Genomic DNA, 5,485 nt, shown 5'->3' on the forward strand with positions numbered 1-5,485 from the left:
GGTAATCTTTGCTGTTTAATACTGTTAAGATGTCTTTCATCATTCCCTTACGGTACTATCTCTATCGCTCCAATTAAAATTTCTATCTCCTATACTTTTATTATTTAACTAAATGTTTTACTTTATATGTCTGTGATACTTAAGTTTGGGGTTAGTTGGGCTAGCTTTTGTTCAAAGTGGTCATAAGTAATGAAATCTTCTGGGTGTAGGCCAGACGCTTTAGTTAAGCTACACTTTGATTAATCCAAGCACACCTTCCGGTATGCTTACCTTGTTACGACTTGTCTCCTCTTGTGTCTTAGTTAAGTTAATATGGTTATGGTTGTGTCTTATTACTTGAGGAGGGTGACGGGCGGTGTGTGCGTGCTTCATGGCCCTATTCAATTAAGCTCTCTATTCTTAATTTACTACTAAATCCTCCTTCAGTTTTTAATTTCATAAAAACGTTCGTGGAATGTTCTTGGGTAGAAAATGTAGCCCATTTCTTCCCACCCCATAAGTTACACCTTGACCTAACTTTTTTATGTAAAATGATTGTGCTTACTATTCTACCTTTTGAGGGTTTGCTGAAGATGGCGGTATATAGACTGAATTAGCAAAGGGTGGTGAGGTTTATCGGGGTTTATCGATTATAGAACAGGCTCCTCTAGAGGGATATAAAGCACCGCCAAGTCCTTTGAGTTTTAAGCTATTGCTAGTAGTCCTCTGGCGAATTATTTTGTTGTAAAATTATCTATGTTTAGGGCTAAGCATAGTGGGGTATCTAATCCCAGTTTGGGTCTTAGCTATCGTGTAGTCAGATTATTTTAAAGTCACTTTCGTGGTCTATTTTATGGTAACTGTAGCTTTTTACGGCTTAGTTAAGTTTTAACTTTAGTGCAAAGGTATCTTAAACACGCTTTACGCCGTGGGCCTATTAGTTTGGGTTAATCGTATGACCGCGGTGGCTGGCACGAAATTTACCAACCCTTTTTAGTATGGCTTAGTCAAACTTTCGTTTATGGCTTAATTTTTATCACTGCTGTATCCCGTGGGGGTGTGGCTTAGCAAGGTGTTATGAGCTACTTAAGAGTGTGCTTGATACCTGCTCCTTTAGATCACTGCTGATTTTAAGGGCATTCTCACTGGGGCGTGGAGACTTGCATGTGTAAGTCTACTAAGAACTAATAGGAAGGCTAGGACCAAACCTTTGTGTTTATGGAGTCGTGCGACTCATCTTGGCATTTTCAGTGCCTTGCTTTATTAATTAAGCTACATTAACTTATACTGAAATTGTAGTGTGTATAATAAATAAAATACATAGTAAATATGAGAGGAAAAAAAAAGGGGATGCTATCTATAGATAGACCACGAGATCGAATGCGTGTAAGACTGTTGTGTTAAGTTAACTAGAGTAGCAATACATTTGTATACAATTTAAATAAAGCTTGTGAGTATTGTATGCACTTAGTCCTGTTTTTGGGGTTTGGCAGGACATAAATAAGTGTATAATAGATGACATGAGTTTATGGGGGGTAAGGGGGGTTTGTATAAGTTAACTTAATGTCTTGCGCGTGTACGTACGTGTACACACGTGTACGTACGTGTACACACGTGTACGTACGTGTACACACGTGTACGTACGTGTACGTACGTGTACGTACGTGTACACACGTGTACGTACGTGTACACACGTGTACGTACGTGTACACACGTGTACGTACGTGTACACACGTGTACGTACGTGTACACACGTGTACGTACGTGTACACACGTGTACGTACGTGTACACACGTGTACGTACGTGTACACACGTGTACGTACGTGTACACACGTGTACGTACGTGTACACACGTGTACGTACGTGTACACACGTGTGTCCTAGAATTATATGTCCTGAAACCATTGACTGAATAGCACCTTGATTTTATGCGTGAGTTGATAAATGATAATGAATAAGTCCAGCTACAAGTTATTTGACTGCATTAGGGCCGCGACGGGCATATTCCCTGAGAGCAGAAGATAAGTTAGAGTTAGTGCCGTTGCGGTCATAGATGAGTGATAGCAGATTCCCCCCCTAAAAATAAAAGATACCAAATGCATGACACCACAGTTATGTGTGATCATGGGCTGATTAGTCACTAGTCCATCGAGATGTCCCATTTGCGAGAATTAGTAGGATTGGAATAAATAGAGTCATGGCCCTGAGGTAAGAACCAGATGCCAGGTATAGTTTCATGATAGTAACCCCCACATTAGCATGGGCCCGGAGCGAGAAGAGTGACATTACAGGCAAGGATTGATGGTTTCTCGAGGCATGGTGATTAAGCCCTTATTGGACTAAGTGATATGCATCTAGTTACTGTTGAGGATCAATGGGTTGTGGAATTGGACTAGACATGTCCTATGTAAAGATATAATATCATGTACATGCTTATATGCATGGGGCAAGCCATTAATGCACGACGTACATAGGGGAGGGAAAGAAGGATTTTTTGGAGATACTGACATAGCACAGTAGAGGTGGTCCAATATATGAATGTAGGGGGTGTCAGGGAATAGTTTAAGAAGAATTTCAGCTTTGGGTGCTGATGGTGGAGCAAGAGCTTCTTCCTTGAGTCTTAGGGAGGGCGACTACTCTCCATTTTTGGTTTACAAGACCAAGGTAATGATTATACTACAAAGACTCTTCATTTTAGAAGATTATTTTCGATAACGCTAATTGTTGGCATTAGAATCAATAGGATGGTGAAATATAGAATTGAGGCGACCTGTCCGATAATGATGAAAGGGTGTTCAACTGGCTGTCCTCCAATCCAAGTTAAAGTGAGAAGATCGGCGACTAAAAGTCAGAATAGGCATTGGCTGAGGGGTCGGAATATTATACTGCGTTGCTTAGATGTGTGGAGGAATGGAATGAATGCTAAAATTAGGATGGAGAATACTAGGGCGAGTACACCTCCTAATTTATTAGGGATAGATCGTAGGATGGCATAGGCGAATAGGAAGTATCATTCAGGTTTGATATGTGGAGGGGTGTTTAGGGGGTTTGCAGGGGTGTAGTTGTCTGGATCTCCTAATAGGTCTGGTGAAAATAAAACTAGTGATATTAAGACTAGGAGCAGGAGTAGGATTCCTAGGATATCTTTAATTGTGTAGTAGGGGTGAAACGGAATTTTGTCTGAGTCTGATGTGATTCCTGAGGGGTTGTTGGATCCGGTTTCGTGTAGAAATAGGAGGTGTACTATTGCTAGAGCTGCGATGATGAATGGAAAGATAAAATGAAATGCAAAGAATCGTGTTAAGGTTGCTTTGTCTACTGAGAAGCCACCTCAGATTCACTCTACTAAGTTGGTTCCGATATAGGGGATGGCGGAGAGAAGGTTAGTGATTACAGTTGCCCCTCAAAATGATATTTGTCCTCACGGCAGTACATAGCCTATGAATGCTGTGGCTATGGTTGCGAATAGTAGTACAATTCCAATGTTTCATGTTTCTATGAATACATAGGATCCATAGTATAGGCCTCGTCCCACATGTATGAATAGGCAGATGAAGAATATGGAAGCGCCATTTGCATGTATATAGCGGATAATTCAGCCGTAGTTAACGTCTCGACAGATGTGGGTGACCGATGAAAAAGCTGTGGCCGTGTCCGATGTGTAGTGTATAGCTAGAAATAAACCTGTTAGAATCTGTAGAATCAAGCATACTCCTAATAAGGACCCGAAATTCCATCAAGCAGAGATGTTAGATGGCGCTGGGAGGTCAATGAATGAATTGTTGACAATTTTGGCTAGTGGGTGGGTTTTTCGAATGTTGGTCATTAATGTTCTTATAGTTGAAATACAACGATGATTTTTCATGTCATTAGTCATGGTTAAATTCCATGTAGGAATAATGATAACATACATTGTATTTATTTTAAGTATCGTTTTTGTGATGAGTTTTGTGGGTTTTGCCACTAAACCATCTCCTATTTATGGTGGGCTTGTGCTAATTATTAGCGGTGGGATTGGTTGTGCGATTGTTCTGAATTTTGGGGGTTCTTTTTTAGGGCTGATAGTGTTTTTAATTTATTTGGGGGGTATATTAGTAGTATTTGGTTATACAACTGCTATGGCTACTGAGCAATACCCTGAGGTGTGAGTTTCAAATAAGGCTGTTCTAGCGGCTTTTATTACTGGTCTATTGTCTGAGTTGTTGACTGCTTGCTATATTTTGAAGGATGATGAGGTGGAGGTAGTATTAAAGTTTAATGGAATAGGGGATTGGGTAATTTATGATACGGGGGACTCTGGGTTTTTTAGTGAAGAGGCTATGGGTATTGCGGCTTTATATAGTTATGGAACCTGGTTGGTGATTGTTACAGGTTGGTCGCTGTTAACTGGTGTGTTGGTTATCATGGAAGTTACCCGTGGTAATTAAGGATTAGTAGGCTGAGAATTATAGTTAGTATGAACGATAGGAAATAGAGCTTGATGAGACCCTTTTGATTTGAAATAAGGGTAGAAGATTTTATTTGGAAATACGAGATTGATTTGGGTAGGATGTTTTCTAGTCAGATGGAGTCCAGAAGTATAGATGCTGATTTCTGGCTGATGGTTAAACTTGTTTTAGGTGTGAGGCGGTGCATAATGGTTGGATAATAGCCAAGGAGGGTGGAAAATTTAAAGTAATTAGATGGATAGTTAAATTTGAGTCCTTGTATGGTAAGGTTTAGTTCTAGTGCCAGGATGAAACCCAAGATAGTTACTGCAAGGGCTATCATTTTTAGATAATGAGGCATAGTTATCTGTGGGATGGTGGTGGGTGTGATGCTGTGGGAGATAATGTATCCTGCAAATACACTTCCGATAAGGAGTCGTTTAATAGAGTTAATTAGGAGAGGATTATTCTCGTTGATAAGGATTATAGGGGAGAAGCGGGGCTGGCCTAGTAGAGCGAAGAATATAATTCGGGTGCTGTAGGCAGCGGTTAGGGATGTGGCAACGAGTGTAATTAAGAGGGCTCAGGCGTTGGTATTCGACGTGTTAGCGGACTCGATGATCAGGTCTTTGGAGTAGAATCCTGTAAGGAAAGGTATGCCTGTTAATGCGAGGCTTCCGACAATCAGGGAAGTTGTGGTGAAGGGAAGGACTTTAAATAGGCCACCTATCTTTCGAATGTCTTGTTCATCGTTTAGGCTGTGGATAATTGACCCTGAACATATGAATAACATAGCTTTAAAAAATGCGTGAGTGCAGATGTGTAAGAAGGCTAGGTAAGGCTGGTTAATGCCAATTGTTACTATTATTAGGCCTAGTTGGCTTGAGGTAGAGAACGCTACAATTTTTTTGATATCGTTCTGTGTAAGAGCGCAGATTGCAGTAAATAGTGTAGTAATAGCCCCTAAGCATAAAGTGAGGGTTTGAATAGTTTGATTATGCTCTATTAGTGGATGAAAGCGGATAAGAAGAAATACTCCTGCTACAACTATTGTGCTTGAGTGAAGTAGGGCTGATAC

At 40.5% G+C, this 5,485-nt stretch overlaps 1 pseudogene; it reads right to left on the reverse strand.

Annotated features, from left to right (window-relative positions):
- Window positions 1-237: 237 nt before the first annotated feature.
- Window positions 238-1,192, reverse strand: LOC144309966 (18S ribosomal RNA; annotated as a pseudogene).
- Window positions 1,193-5,485: the final 4,293 nt, after the last annotated feature.

This window comes from Canis aureus, unplaced genomic scaffold, assembly GCF_053574225.1.
Source record: "Canis aureus isolate CA01 unplaced genomic scaffold, VMU_Caureus_v.1.0 ptg000289l_RagTag, whole genome shotgun sequence".
NCBI lineage: Eukaryota > Metazoa > Chordata > Mammalia > Carnivora > Canidae > Canis > Canis aureus.